The following is a 16,564-nucleotide window of genomic DNA, read 5'->3' as shown; positions in this document are numbered from 1 at the left end:
TTATTTTGACACCTGGTATGGTATCAATTATTTAGAGCTAAAGTAAAGATGCACAAGGAAAATTCACTATTGTGATACACCACATGCATTCACTATTGTAATACATCACATGCATTGGCTAGCACCCGCATGTAAAGAGTTGCATGTGTAACTAACATGTGCAGATGTTGATCGACATCAAGTGTATAGTCTTGAAAACGAGATTCAGATAAACCAAAGCAAAGGAAGTAATGCAAAAAAATCTAAAACAAGCGAATAGATAAAGCATGAATGAGCTGCAATAATAAATGAGGTATTTTACTGACCTGCAATGTTGTACTGCTGCTTTTCGATTGTTCAATCTATAGGCCGATTTTTGAGTCGAGCTACAAAAAAGCAATGTGAATAGTTAAACATATCGTCTTGCAATGAAACGTCATAGTCTGAAAGTGCAAAGTATAGTGCACGTCATGCAGAGGTGCCATACAAAAGTAAAAGTATGCTGGAAAGTTGGCACTGTGGTCTCTCCAAAAAATTATAAGAAACGGAAGCTGTGCCCTGCCCCATAGCATTTATGTGCTACGCCAAGCAAACGCATGCGCGTGGAAAATTGGATGCAGATAGCGAACCTTGCAGTGTTGTCGAGCTGAACTCGCGCTTGTGCAATTGGATCTTGTAGTGTTGTGAATATATGTCCTCCCTGCCATACACAAAACACACAGATGTAACTTTGTGTTCTATGTCCTCTGATCAGTATTACCTTCTGTGTGTGTGTGTGTGTATTGTAAGATGCTTCGAACAGCAATTATGTCTTCTTGCCATAGAGATGGTATAATCAAGCTCGTCACCAACAACTGTAAAAGATCTATTGATGCCTTTGACAACGATCTCATTTTCAAGAGCAATAGATTTGTTTTCTATATTGAGCGTCTTCTTTTGAACTTCAGTGAGTCTTGTGCTTTGAGCAGTAATGAGAAAAAAACAACTCAAAAGGTTCATCAATTTTGGGCCTCCAATAACCACTTTCCACGTATAGGGGACGCAACAACCATCCATTAGAAGCTAATATCTCTAGTCAAAACATGCAACTTGAAGTCTCTTAAGGTGCGATCCCTCCAAAAGATGCAAAAGTCAATGCTTACGACAGTGGTACTAGTAGTTTTGTTAATGATGCAATTTAGGTGGATGCATGAATCCCACGAGAAATCTAGCCCTTTTTTGCATACAACCAGATTCCATATGTTCAGTGTCGCTGCCACCACCCCATGCGGCCAACTCTCCTTCTCAAGCCCTGGCGGCCCTCCAATCCACAACACCCCAGCCAACCCCTCTGTCCAGATAGCCCTCGAATTTTTGCCGATTAATGGATCTTATATGCTAAGCCAATAAGAGATGCAAATAAAGCTCACTCATCTCTACAAGAAAATTGAGATAAGATACAACATCGTGAGGAATGTATTTGCAGAAGAGGACGCTTGGCACCCAACATGTATGATAATGAGTGTGTAACTAAATAAAATAATTTCTGAATCTTGAGGTTGCAAAATGCGTTCGATAGTAGATAAACTCTGTACCATTCTCTTGACATTGAAATTGTTTCCGCACTCAAATGGCAATATATTAACAACAATATGCCTTGCACTATGGAATATTAAGTCATTGCTCATTCGTTGTTGGTGATAATTGCACTCGATCGATGTGTTCGGCATATTATAGTTGCTATATGGAGTTTCTATCTCAACCGCCCGTTGCACAAAAGATCTTTGAGAAGATGTGAATAGATTATCACTACCCGTCCTGGAGTAGCTTTCCTTCAAGGGAAAATGAGCGTTTGTGTTGGCTACAATACCAAACTGATGTCTGTCATCTGTAGCCATCTAAACTTGATCTGATAGCTGCTGCGTACATGGACCTTTGCTCATAGGATTCGCCACTGAATCATGGTTATTAGCAAGAGAATCTCTTTTTACATTCCGCAATATTGGCCATATTGTCTATAGAGTTTCTGCTATCCCACCCAGTTGTTGAATGGGCAGCAGTGAACTGGTTTGGAGGCTAATAGGTGCTGACATATTGGTATGCCTGTCTCCAAAAATCCCATTACTCCGCAGCCTGTGTTCGTCAGCTTCTCCAACATCAAATCTCTTTGTGTGGAAAAAAGAATCAGCTTCTGCTTCTGATCTTTGACTATTCTTTTGCTCCTGATCGGCAGCGTAGTCACCTGCATGATTTACTACTTGACTTCCGCTGCAATGTTGTTCCATCTCCTTGGAGCTAACATTAACCAACTCTCGAGGACACCATATTCTGCATTGAATTGGTCATGAGAGATGTTTGTGTTTGTCTGCAGATCGTTCCAAATTGCTTGCCTCATCAAATTTTCAGATAGGCTATCAACATAGCTGGACGAGGGGTGCAATTGAAGACAACAGCTCATAGAACCATGACTTGCACTAGTGGCAATATTCCCCAATGCCTTTCCCTCGACATTGAGTTGTCTGCCACTAATCCCCTCACACACTCTACTAAAAGAGCAAGCAGCTGTCTCTTCTCCCTCTCATGTTGCACTCTTTTTATACGCAATCTACGGCCCCCTCTTTGCAACATCTCGAAATTCTCCCCTTTTCTTGTTGTTGGTGATGCAGACGGCAGAGGCAGAAGAAATGGAACGAGTAAACATCAAAGTGGACATGAGGGCAGAAAAGTTTAGGAGGATCGATCACACCAAAGCTTGATGGTTATCCTCAAGTAATCAAGCGAGCGGCTTCAGTGCTGCCAGGAGCGCCATATTGCAGGAGACTCTGCGACTTGAATCTCGAGCGCAAGGGGAACGCGCATTTTACAGCCGCGGGGAGGGATAAACTGAGAGAAAAAGGGAGAGACAAAAACGCAGGAGAGCAGCCTCTCTCTCTCTCACATACACACATCCAACCTGCGACACTGCTATTGTCAACCTACGATTGACGGCACGGCGTTTTTTAGCCTACCCCAAAGGGGTGAGGCCTTAGTGATGCTTTCCCTTTTTGCTAATGAAAAAGGAGAAGTTATTTATTTAGGATAATAAAAAAATTAATTGGTTGAAAAAGATACATACTCATTTACCAAGATATGCAATATCCTCTTTTTTTTTTTAAAAAGCAAAACTCACAATTGTGAGAGAATTATATTGAGCAGCCCAAAAAATTACAAGGTTTTGTCATGCTCATGTTAAGCCATGACAACACCCAGGGATCATGATTACATGCCTTGATACACAAGGTCCATACTCTTGTCATTCTAAGATCTTTTATTTACCAATGGCCAAGATTTGCCCCCATCCTAGGCATTCCATCTACTGACAACAAGGCACAAGTAGTCCTAGACCAATCCTCCGAGTGATGCTTGCGCCCGAGTGCCCATTTTAGCACTTCGCTTTCTTGTATAATTTTTGCAAAGCTTGCCACCTCAAAACCTTTTTAAAAAACACGGCGGTTCCTTGGTTGCCATACATTATAAAAGAAGAAGTATCTGACGATTTGAGTGCTAACGAGGAGTGCAAGATTACCTGAATTTTTACTTCCAAGGAATAGGTCAGTCTTGAAAAAACTAATTTTCCATGTTCTCTGGACCCACCTGCATACTTTCCCTGCGAGGCCTTTGATAGCTGGGCAGTCCATGAATAGGTGGGCCAGATCTTACTAGCTACCTTGCACCCCAAGCTTCGATCTGACCCTATCCCTCTCTCCTGAATCTTCACCCCCATCGGTAGAGCACCCCAAATAACCTTCCATAAGAAAACCTTCATGTACTGCGTAACCTTTGGCTTCCATATGTTCTCCATTACATGCTCCCACCTCTCCTCCTGCCATCACTTTTTCCATATCTTGTTAAGGGGGCTAGACCAATTCTTCTTTTGCATCATTGTCTGATAGATGCTTTTAGTATGGGATTTCCACAAGAGACTGCTTCCGAGCCATTTCCAGGCATTCCAATCCAACTTCGAATCACTGATTGGCATCACTAGATTGTCAAGCTCTTTCATCACTTTGTGGACAAGCAAGACCTCCAAGCTATTAAGTTGGTACTGGGTAACCATAAGGTCAATGGTTTTCCAACTCTTGTTGCCACTATCCCAGAAGTGCTCGAGTCGGTTTAGACCCTTATTATTCAGCCTCCTGGCTGTCTCAATCCAATAGGGAGTTTGTGGCGAATCTACAACTTTGGAGAGCCAGGGGGACCAATGTAGGATGGAGTTCTTGAAGTATCTGGCTTCTTCCCCCCACCTTAAGACTCCTGTTGCTCTATTGCATTTTCTTACCAATTCTCCTGAGCTGCCCCCCAGTCTTAAAGTAGACCACGCCGGGGCTAACAGTTTGTCATGAACCTCCACCCCCTCCTTTGGCGCAACAAGCTTCTGCATGGGCCACAGGGTTGAGAATTCCGAGGCCTCCTTGATTCCCCGGCCGAGCAACTGATTCCCAACTGGCCCATTGCCATGGCTTGGAAGATTTCGTGTTATTTTTCTATAAAAATCTTTTTACTGGTTTTAAGAAGTCTTTCCAGTGACACTTAGCCATCTTGAGAAGCGGACTAGTGAAGGCAATATAAGGAATCATGAAGGCATTCATCACTTTCATCCGACTTGAGAATGGGAGAAGAGCATACTCCCACCTACTCATTTTTGTTTTGATTTTTTCAAGCACCCACTTGAATCTTTGCTTGTGAGTTACGTCCACCCCCAAGGGGGCTCCCAGATGTCTAAAGATATCCCCTTTTGTGACAATCTCCCCCGACCAGACAGAAGGGTCAAATGAGTCATTTTCCGATAGGGAAATCATCCTTGACTTCTCTATATTACACTGGGACCCCGAAGCTACTGAGAATATTTGTACAATCTCCAGAGCTTTTCTAATGACCTGGGGACACGTCTTCAAGAAGAGGAGAGAATCGTTTGCAAATCGTTTTGCCAGGAGTTGGCTATTTCCAGGTAAGACCAACCTTGCACCTCCCCTCGTTCAGCACTAGCTTCAAGCGTCGTGATTAGAGGATGTAATCCTATGGCGAAAAGTAGGGGGGCCAGAGGGCATCCCTGTTTAATAGACCTTTTGACCTCAAAAGAACCCACAATTCTATCGTTAAATAGGAGCTTTGACAAGCTTCCAACCCCCATTACACTTACCAGCCGACATAGGCGCGGCCCAAAGCCCAGAGCTTCCATGACGTCGGCTTCTATATATGTCCATGTTATTCTGTCATAGGCCTTGTCCAAGTCCAACTGCAATAGATAGCACTCTTGCTTTGTGACAGTTGCGTATTCTATGCCCACCATTACTGCCAAGAATATACAATGTCCTTATCATTACCAAGATATGCAATGCTCATAAATGATAGTAATAAAATCTGGGGGAGAATCCTGAACAAATGTTGAAGATGCCAGAAAGATTGCCAGCCCACACGTCACTCGACCTTTTCCTACTGGAGTCTTCTGGAGAGCAGGCTCGCTCACAACGACGTTTGGCTCTCTCTCTCTCTCTCTCTCTCTCTCTCTCTCTCTCTCTCTGCAGCGTTCTGCAGAGGATGCTAGCCAGGATGTTGCTAGAGCTAGTCCCAAGTATGCTGAGGCGATTCAGCCGCTTTTGATTTTGCCCGATCGGCGATCTTTAAGCTCAACAAGGAGTGAAGATGGTGTATTCGATCAGGGGGCATGGCGAGAGCGACAGATCTGACGGGTGTGCTTGGGCTGTTTTTCATGAACATCAGAGTCGAGGAAGTGAGTGATTGTAATACTCCAAGGGAGTGCCCTCTTCTTGCCAAAAAGCACTTTCTCCTTTGAGACCGCTGCCCTCTTAAGGCTGTGGCCATGGCACTTGGTGGCGTTGCTTCAACTCGATACTCTCAGCTTTGATCAACGCTGTGTAAGTTTGTCGAAAGCCCAATTTTTCAAAATTAGAATCACGAGAGGAGGAGAGCTCAAAGCAGGCCAGCAACAGGAGGGCCTTCGGCACATCTCTCTCTCTCTCTCTCTCTCTCTCTCTGCGCCTGCGCATGAGGAAAGCACAGGAGGGATTGTAGACGGGCGGGAGGAATTATGGATGAGCTCACGATGAACAGAAGGTGGATGTCCGATGGAGGTGCTGCAGGCGCAATGGGGGCCAAGATTACTCTTTGATGTAATGGCTACTCACAATTTTTAAATCAGCTGCCCAATAAATTTTAAAAATGCCACTGACATGGCACTTTTAAAAGCCACCTCTTGTGAAAGCGAACAGTGACGATGATTTTTCTCTCTAATGCCTTAACGGGCCTGTCTGCTTAGCTTTAAAGCCACACCATGAGATATTCCTCTATCTACATCAGCCGGTTAGGGATGCCTATCTTAAAGGATGGAGGCAATTCTTAGCGACGGCGATGACTTTTCTAAAGCCTTATGGTCGATCAATCGGGTTGAGAGTTCCCTGCCTGACCGTCGATTCAGAACCGCCCGTGACAGTGTTCTGTCATACGGCTCCCCGCATGATCTGCAAGTGGAGGCACGGAATGCATGGTAAAGAAACAACTCTGAATGATGGTTAGAAACCAAATAGAAATGGCGATGCAGTTCTTTTCTGACGCAAACATAGAGCTCTTTTCTGAGGATGGTCTTTTACCATGAGGAGGATGATTATGCGAGGTCTACTAAGTCTTATAATAACTCCATAATAACAGGGATTTGGTCTCGTGATGGAAAGTAGAGGAGCTGAACGCCACCGGGCCCCTCCTCACTCATAGGCAGCCCACTCCTCCCAGGCTTGCTGCCACTTCTTGGCTTGCTTTGCTCTGCAAGGATGTTCCGCTCTCCTAAAGGGAATCACAACTAAACCATCTCGTATGTAGAAGTTTCTTGAGGTGCGTTTTTTTGTGCCCATTTAGGTGTGGTTTTTTTTTCTACCAAGCTTCGTTATGCTTGATATTGATTTTGCCTTCACCTGCTGCTTTGTGCAAGTGAATCTTAGTGCATTACACACTTTATCGTTTATGACCGAGCTACTTTCCTGTGCATAATTAACTGCCTTGAGTTCCAATGTGGATGCTTTTCTTTCATTTCATTAGTCAAGATGGTTCTTTGAGGTTTTTCTCCACCGCTACACATCTTAGACTCTTAAACAAGTGCTATGTTGGTTATTTCATGCATTCACAAAGCATGTTGATGACTTTGAGAGAGACCATGATGCCTTTTCCATAGGCTTCAAAGAGGACATGGATGAAATCAAAGTACACATTATTACCTTTTCCATTATATCTGATATGGTTAAGTGTTTCTTGGTGAGCGCTTGGTCCTATGGCATTTTTCAAGTGATAAATTTCTTGGATGCACAGGGAGAATATGAGGATTTCGTATCCTAGGTGCAAAATCCAACCTCACAGTGCAGGTTCTTGGCACATTGTTCAACATTGTTTTGGTTTTAGTCACGACATTTGCAGTCATTTGCAAATCTTAGAAAGACACTTTCAGATTTTATGAACATGGTGGACAAGAGCAACCGAGAACTCGATTTGCAGTGGCATCATAAATCAACATGAAGCTGTCAAAGCATGGGATGAGAACTTTTGATATATGGAACAAGCATTTCCTCCACCAGCAGTGCGTCAAGTAGTAGCTATCCCATTACCGATGTTCTCAACAGCTGCATGTGTCTCCTTCTGATCAATTCCCGCCACAGGACCAGACTTCTAGCCCAATAGCCAAGGAAAACATTCAAGATTCTTGTGCAATCACAAAAATTGAGCAGCTGTCAGGTAGCCAGGTATCCACAGTTTGTTTGCCTACCTTAGTCAACATGGAGACAGGTACGTCAAGGAAAGAGTTGATAGGGGAAGCCAGTGTGGGAACAAGTAGTGTTTAACTTGGACGCACGTATGGTGATGAATGGCATGTTAGGTAAAGGTGGTGTGCCTCACCGTGCTTTGCCCTTGTTCGCCAGGAAGTGTCCAACCGTCCACATTTATCTCATTATTTTTTATACATAAAAAGAATAAGGAGCTCTCACTCACATTCTTACATGGTGTTCACACAGTGAGATTTAAGAGCTCCACTCCACATCCTGTGTCGTGCTCTCTCTCTCTCTCTCTCTCTCTCTCTCTCTCTCTCTCTCTCTCTGTGGGCCATCGCACTCTCTGCACACGTGCACCGCATCTGTGCACTCACAATTGGTATTAGAGCTTTGGCTTCGCGATATATGGAGTGCTACAGAGAAGTGAGCTTTTGGCTATGGTGAGCTTATTCTCGGTGGAAGCTTGAGATCGGAGAGCAACCACCAGATCTGTGTTCATGGAAGCTTGAGGGACATTCCCAAGCTTGAGGAAAGAGTATTGCAAGTGTGTATGGTTATTTGCAGCCATACTTGCAGGAAGGCTGCAGATTTTCATTTCCGCAGATCATTTTTCGAGTCCCAAAAACAACGTTTTTTTGCAGAACTTTTGCAAACGGAATGTGATTTATGCAAGGTTAGGATGTAATATGGGGTTTTGGCACGCTCCAAACGCAATGGTGCTGTCCATTTGAGCTGATCTTGACCTCTGAAGTTTTTGCAACAGCAGCAAGTTTTTCTGCGCTTTTTAGCCGAAAATAGTGTTTTTTGGTATATCTTGTACACTCGAATTCAAATCTATATAATCTAGGGGTCTACTCCAAGGTTTGTTGCCGTTCCGGACGCAATGGTGATATCAAAATTTGAAATTTTGATCTCTGCATTTTTTCTGCAGCAACCTGCGTTTTTGTGAGACACAAAAGATTTGACAGTTAAGGGCATGTATAGTGCAAATCATTGTGTAGATTACGTCTGGGGATATGTACGTCACATTGTGGAGTCCATTGGGTGCTTATTTAACTTGCAATTTTTTATTTGGGATGTGGTTCTTAGACTAAGGCACATCCATATGCAGTTTCTCGACACATGGTTTTGTGTTGATGTATACTCTATGTGGGAACAAATGTGGAAATGTGGAGCCATCATGGCTAAGTATTTTGGATGCATGGTTGATACTCGCAATTAAGAACTTGTTTATGTGCATCCATTGAAGCTTGTTTGTGCAAACAAGTTGACAAGTTTTGTCAATATTCCGTTGAGTGGTACTCCGACTAGAGAATGCTTGCTCTTTGTATAACTTTGTGAGGTGATTCCGGATGACTACATTCTCGGATTTGGCCATTTGGGAATTTGTGTCGTCTTCATTTGCAATTTACTGTTGAGTTTTTGCTCTAGTTACAAGGGAGACTCTTTCAAAATTTTGTCAAATTTGTTTGTCTATTGTAAAGGCTTGTGAGCTTAATAGTTTGCTCACTTAGTCTGCTTGAGATAATGGTTTGCTCTCAGGTGGGAGAGTTTTGTGTCTCAAGCATTGTTTACCATTGTTTTGCATGGCCATGAGAGGCGATTTTTGTTCACGACGACTGACATGTTGGTATTGTGGCCACAAGGGGTATATTAGGCGCCGTTGCTTCAGACGTATGAGGCAGCGGCAGAGGCAGATGCATGGTGCTACTATGAGGACAAATGCTAAAGAGTATGCATGTGACGGGCATGTCACTTTTGAGTTTAGCTTGCCTTCAGACTTCTTTGTGTCTTGGGATAGCACATTGTCTACGCGTTTTCTACTAGATGAGCATGCAGTTTTTCATGTGACGCCACGCTGTGATTTGTTTTGCCCTTTCTCTAGTGGGAGACTTGGTTGTGCGCAGTTTACTGATGGTTCAGTATATGACATAGAGGGTGTTGGAGATGTATGTATGTCTTTACCTAGCGGTGCATTGCTTACGCTACGAGATGTACGTTATGTACCAGGACTCGGTCAAAGTCTCATTTCAGTGCGTCAGTAGACATTGTGTACTGCTTGGAGAGCGGTCATTTCAGATGCGTAGGGGATCATTGGTGATAGCCAGAGGTGCTACGAATGTTCTGATATACCCTTTGCATATTTTTGACACACCAGACGGTATAATCTCTGTGTATTTACAGCCATGTTTGGAGTGAGAGACGAGGCATGTCTCTTTTGCGGATGTGCTGCATGGAGAGCATGTTGTGCATTTGTCTTGTGGTGATGTTCACGTAGACAATGGTATCTTTGGGGATGCACAACTTTGTCAGTCATCAGTTGAGGTGACATCGATTGAGCCAAAGATCGATGCATTGTTCTATGATGCGTCTAATACGTTTGAGGGTGACAGTGTCCTTCAGACAGCTGTGTATGATTGCGATGGTGTTGATTTTTCGGTTTTGCAGTCATTCTCAGCAGACATGCCTTTGCCAGATGACGCTGACATGGTGATGCATAGTCAGGCGGTTCCTAATGAGGATGCATATGGCACTGAGGTTGCTAATAGGGATAGGTTGGCACACATAGTGTACGTTTCATCGGCTTTCGGGTCTCTCATGTCTGACCTTTTGGTTTCGAGACCTGATCTTGCTTATGCGGTTGGTGCATTTGCAGTGGGAGTTGTCAGTCATGCGATGACTGACACTGGTATTGTACATTGGGGAGCCATGCAGGTCGTCACTCGATACCTGCATCATGAGTGTCATCGTAGCTCTAGCCCTAGTGGTATGCATGTTGCATCTACACTAGAGCATGTTTGGAGTGAGCCAATGGGCATAGGTTGAGAGTCGTTTTCTCTCACCTCTTGTATATACTAGTAGTAGGCTAGTCTTCTCGCCACTTATCGGCACACAGCCTTTAGTGGGAGAATGCTAGGTAAAGGCGGTGTGCCTCACCGTGCTTTGCCCGTGTCCACCGGGAAGTGTTCGACTGCCCACATTTATCTCCTTATTCTTCACTCACATTCTCACATGGTGCTCACACAGTGAGATTTGAGAGCTCCATCCCACATCCTGTGTCATGCTCTCTCTCTCCCTCTCCCTCTCTGGGCCTTCGTACTCTCTGTGCACGCGCACCGCATCCGCGCACTCACATGGCAGTAGGAGAGGGACCTTTTGGACATGGTGAAGAGCTTGACAACCATTTTCTACATGCTTCAATTTGTGGTACTGCAATCTCCAAAGTGTTGGAGACAAGGAAGGGCCATTTTCTATTTGAGGTTGCGGATGCCAAGAGTGCATCTTATTCCTTGAATGTGCATCTGCCATGTTCAGCCCGCGGAGATGGAACTGGAGCAAGACCCCTCATGCCTCCTTCGATGATATCTTTATCTAGGATGGTGGAATCTGAGCTTATCAGCAGCCATGGCCTCACTCTTGAAAGGCAAACTAGAGGGTTCATCAGACCAAGTATAACGTACAACCATGCCTTCAAGCATCCCCTGAGCATATAAATTTTCAGTTACACAATGTTTTGATTGCTGCTGATAAACATTTGTCCCTTGAAGACACCCGATAGCAGTGTGCACGCCTTCTCACAATGTAAGCTATGTCCCTTAACCAATTGTAAAACCTCAGGCATCTTGATTCTCGGAAGAAATGCTTTCTCGTTCTAGATACACAATTCTTGCTTTGACAAGGGGTGCAACTGGTTAGTGCAGTTTCTATTTAGCTTGTCGAAGAGCATCATTTCTGTAATCAAATGACAGGAAAATCCTTTGAAAAGTCCCAAAGAGTGTGAGCTGCAGCTGTGAGAGGATAGAGGAGTTTCTAATTAACTCTTTGAAGAGCAGTGTTAGCGTATTCTACAATCAAACTATAGGAAAATCTTCCACAAAGTGGGAGGAACTAAAATCCAAGAGAGTACAAGTTGTGACTACGAGAGGACCCACCAGGTTATTGTCGAATCTAAAATTGCCCCGGCAATAGTAGGGCAATATAGAGCTCAACAAAAAAAATGATTGCATGCAAAAAAGGTCCCTTAAAGGCATGACCCCTTTATTGTGGTGGATATGTCTTCCTATGGAGTAGGGGCCTTTACGAGAGAAGTGTAAAGAGGCTGTGATTGTTCTAGAGAACCTATCAAATCCATGTATTTTGGTTGTAATAACATCATTGCAATTGTTTATAGGCCCCATTTTTCTGCACTAATTATACAGGTGTTGTGATGAGTACCATTGGGTTGTAGATTATAGATGATAAATAGCAAAATTTTGTATTTGGTTTTCTTAGTGATGGATGGATGTCTTCCATTTTGTCTATTCTGGCATTCAATTTCACTCATATAGTACTAACATGGCAAGGAGTGCACTGTGTGATATGTCTTATTGGGCTAATGTACATGTGGAGGACAATGCAGGAGTGCCATGTATTCCAGAAGTGGTGCTGCAGCTTGGAGTCAATGTGGGTTACTCAAGAGGCCACCTCGTAGTAACATTACCATGCCATAACAATGGAGCTCAACAGTTGGCATGATTGTTTTTGCAATCTTATGTGCTCTCAACGTGACTAAATTGTGGCCCTCGATGGCTTGGTCCATCTCAGCCTCTTGCACATTGGGGATGTTGATGATCTTCCCAATAAAGAGAACCTCCATGTAGGTTGCATCTGAAGCTATCAAAGAGCTTGGTTGTTGTTGTTCATGCTTTTGTAGTTCAGCAATGTGATGAACTTAAGCAAATGAGTAAAGTTCAGAGGCTGAGCAAGAAGTTGGATAACAAGACTAAAAGCCTTCACCTGGTAGAGAGGCTCTGGGACATATAGAAGTGCTCTCTCTCTCTCTCTCTCTCTCTCTCTCTCTCTCTCTCTCTCTTCCTTCGGATAGATCTTTAAGGTCTCTTGGGATAATTTCCTACGACGTTAAAATCCTCCTCCTTCACTCTCTCTCTCTCTCACTCAGTTCAGCTAGGACAGGTAAGATTAGAGGGGAAATGCATTTAAAGGAGTATGGCTTAGGGTTTAGGAATGCTAGATGACTAGAAAAGTGTGGCTTTGGTCCATGTGTTGAGGTTGCGGGACATATAGCAGTGTGATTCCCTCTTTCTCATAGTCCAATCAGGGCAGGTAAGGTGGGAGGGGGTGCATTGACGTGGGGGTATGGCTTAGGTTTTGGGAGTGCTATATAACTAAGCATGGCTACCAATGCTGTCATGGGCTCATGCAAAATGAGGTCTGCAAATTGAGGATCTCTACATCAAGCTTTGGAGGGAGATCTCAGCATCAACCACAGGTTCGCAAGGAACATCGTGACTCTTGAATGGTTTTGCTCTCCTTTGTGATGTTTATAATGCTCCTACATTGCTTGTGTTATGTTGGTAGTACTACTTTGACATGTGTACTAAGGCCATCATGTGAGTGAAATGGTGCACACCTGTGGACCCTGGTTGCTAGGGTTCTCCGCATATGTGGTGATGGCCCTCATGCTTCAACACCAAGGTAGAGACTATTAGTGCAGCTTGCTTTTGGTGTAAGGATTGTCGTGGACTCTTAGGTGGCAAAGCAAAGCCTATTTCCAGTCCTTGAAGAAGATCTCTAAGGACTTGGGCTTCATATCTCTATAGTTAGTGTTTTTGCACCAACTCCTATCTTTCTAAGGGCATTTTGTTTGAGTAGAAAGGTGATGGACAGTTGAATGTACGTTTTTGCATCGCTCTCGTCACAGTAGAACACGTTGTCTCCAATTTTATGGTGTAACAATTGCTCAAGCTTCTATATAGCTCATTTCATACTGAAGTTTATGTTTGTTTCGCCTCTTTAAAATGCTAAAGATCATCTCGCCAAAACATTGGTGGTTTAAAGGGGTATCGCCCCACGATGCGTTGGTGAAACTAGTGAACCTATATGCTCAATATGCTTTGGGGTCACGAAATCAATATTTATAATTCCCAAAAAATTTGGAGATTAGGGCCAAGTCATAAATGAAAGCGAAGGGAACCCTTGTGCATTTTGTTTGATGCTCTAACCAGTATCATCACTACATCCATACTTATTTCTAGGAAGTAAATTCCTTCATTTTATTTTTTGCCATATGCATCTAGAGGTTATTTCTGGTTCTTCACACCTTATTTAATAATCAAGATATGAGTGGAAGGTGTAGGGAATGGCCCTGCAATGGCCATTCCTTGAAATAATGGGCGACCCCATGGCGACCGGCGGAGGCCGGGAGCCATGGTGGGAGCACATTATTTCAAGAATGGCCACTGCAAGGCCATTCTCAGCCTTCACAGTTGGGGGGAGGAGGGCCATCTGATGCCAAAATATGTAGGAGATGCAGTGCGCACCAACGACACAGCATGACAACTGTTGAGGTGTCGTCACCTTAAGCCCATTCTGGCTGTTGATCTAGGAGCACCTGATTGGAGGAGCAACCTTTGGATCCCACATGTTGACATGGTGTCAATCTGACAGTTGCAACATTGATTTCTGCGCAGGAATGTCATGGAGATGCACGGTGCAGACTGCACGTCCCCTAACCCCCGACTGTGAAGGAGATCTCTAGATCATGTCCTTGTGTAATATCAAAATGTGAGGAGACCCCATAGTGACTCTTGGAAAACATGGTGATTGTGATACTTCCAATTTTAAATTTTAGTGAGTAGTATTGCCACACTTGATGGACTACCTAGTCCACCTTAAATGTTTTTTCTTTCTTCCCATAGCCTTAAAGAAGGCTTTTACATAGACATGTGTTATTGGTTTATTTCTTGTGGAACTTTGTATGCACTTTGGAGTAATTAAGTAAAACTTTTGGCAGGCCTCGCTTGTTTCCTTGTTACTTGGTGCAGCTTTTCATTAAGCTTTTCAAGGCCTCTTTTTTGGCCATTGAAGCGATGCCACGTGGTGGCTTGTGTGATCAGATAGAAGAATAAGAGCCTTTGGCTTACCAAGTTAAAAAAAACAAGTGATAAAATCACGAAGCCTGCATTCAACAAAAATCATTGTCTCCATTTTCATAAATGAATAGTGATAGTAATTTCAAAAGTGAGACCACATTGTAAGATCATCGTAAGGAAAAACTCTTTTTCCCTTTCAAAGTCTCTTTTCATATGTTAAAAATTCAAGCTGCTCAAAAAAATCTAATCCGGCAAGCTACCTCCCCAACAAATAATAGTTATATCTTATAAGAGAGAGAGAGAGAGAGACGAAACGTTATTTCTGGATTTATAAAATCAAACAAATTACACAATTTCAACTCGTCTATCATCTGGCAAGAAAACTGATTTCCATGCCTTCAAAAGAAAAATTAAAAATACCATTTTCTTATCCATTGAAGAATTTCTATCATTGTTTTCTTTCATTTACAGTCAGTACTAAACCATTGCAATAACATTGTAAGAAAATTAATCACAGAATTCATTTGAATTTCATTTTTTGGAAATTGATTCGCTTTAGCAAAGTCCAAGATGTAATAAAAAGCCTATAATCTACTACTAGAAAAGATAGCAAAGCAAATTATATTTAAGAACTCACATTTTTGCAGAGGCCTCTACCAAAGAGGAGAGCTGTTCAATTTCCTGATTCTTTGCACAAAGCTCCTCTTGGTTGACATCGAGTCAAACATTTAGCCCATGTCAGAGAGTACAAGCAAAAGAAAATCACTTTTTCATTGAAGTATTCAATCATCAAGCAAAGAGGATAAGAATAAGTAGAAATAAGGAAGCTATTTACAAAATGACTCAAAAGAACAAAATTTTGGGGTCACATAATTTTTGAACAATTGGAATTCCAAAGCTTAAAGTTTCAATATCACTCATGGAGATTATCAAGTGTATTTGAGTATATCCCTACACAGTGCACAGCAACTAGCCATTCTCCTCATGGAGAACAGATTTACTTCGACCAAAGATACATCGGCCTGATACGAAACACATGTCACTTGGTCAGCTCACAACGGATAGGCTTGCCACACCAGGGACAAAGGCAAAACTCCTTCTCTTCAGCGAGAAAACAGGGGTTGATCATTGATTAAAATACAGAGAGATTGTAGTGGTCCTTATTTGACGAGACTCACCTCAACCTCGCATGGTGCCATAGGTCATGGAGATTGGGACACACATAAAATAAACTACAAGTCCCTTCATTTGCGAAACAAAGAGCAAGAAAGACACATGTTACAAACTTACAGCGTTAGAGAGAGAGAGAGAGAGAGAGAGAGAGAGAGAGACGTGTCCTTATTGCTTATAGTTTGACTCAGAAAAATAGGATCTTTCCATCATTGTAGCTTTCACGATTTTTAAATCGTGCACACATACACTCCTTTTCATGATTTAGAGTTGATGTGAATCTATTTTCATCATGGCCTATACAGGCTTGTCTCTCAAGTGAGTGATGCAAGGTTTTCTCTCTCTTCCAACCAATCAAAAAATAGATATTTTTTTGAAACAACCTCTCCTTTTTCATTAGGAAACAAGAGAAAAAAAAGTGATAAAATCACGAGCCCTGCCTACAATTGATAGATAGATTGGTCACATGATAAAATCTAGAATGCTTCAAATAAAAATCTTACTTTTAACTCGCTAAATCATTTGCAAAATGGTGGCTAGATTTAAAGCTTGCCTTGAAGAAAACTCAAAGTTTTTACAAGCTTTTAGAGAAGAAAGTGACAACAATACAACACAAAAAAAAAAAAAAAAAAAAAATCAACCCATTACACATAACAAAGAGTGACCATGGCTGCCAACAAAAAAAAACCCTCATATACTCCAACTCAAAATTGACCACAAGGCCAGCACATGAATTTTTTATTCCAATCACTA

The 16,564-nt window shown here is 42.7% G+C and overlaps 1 long non-coding RNA gene across 1 annotated transcript; it reads left to right on the top strand.

The window, feature by feature from the left end:
• Positions 1-5,400: 5,400 nt before the first annotated feature.
• On the top strand, positions 5,401-8,035 carry LOC147464123 (uncharacterized). Its single transcript, XR_015185599.1, has 2 exons — positions 5,401-6,843; positions 7,315-8,035. It is a non-coding gene; the product is annotated as an uncharacterized LOC147464123 (long non-coding RNA).
• The last annotated feature ends 8,529 nt before the right edge of the window (positions 8,036-16,564 follow it).

Source organism: Adiantum capillus-veneris, chromosome 2, assembly GCF_014529385.1.
Source record: "Adiantum capillus-veneris isolate H3 chromosome 2, ASM1452938v2, whole genome shotgun sequence".
Classification (NCBI taxonomy): Eukaryota; Viridiplantae; Streptophyta; class Polypodiopsida; order Polypodiales; family Pteridaceae; genus Adiantum; species Adiantum capillus-veneris.
Note: the sequence above shows the minus strand (reverse complement) of the source record. Positions and strands in the feature narration are given on the sequence as shown.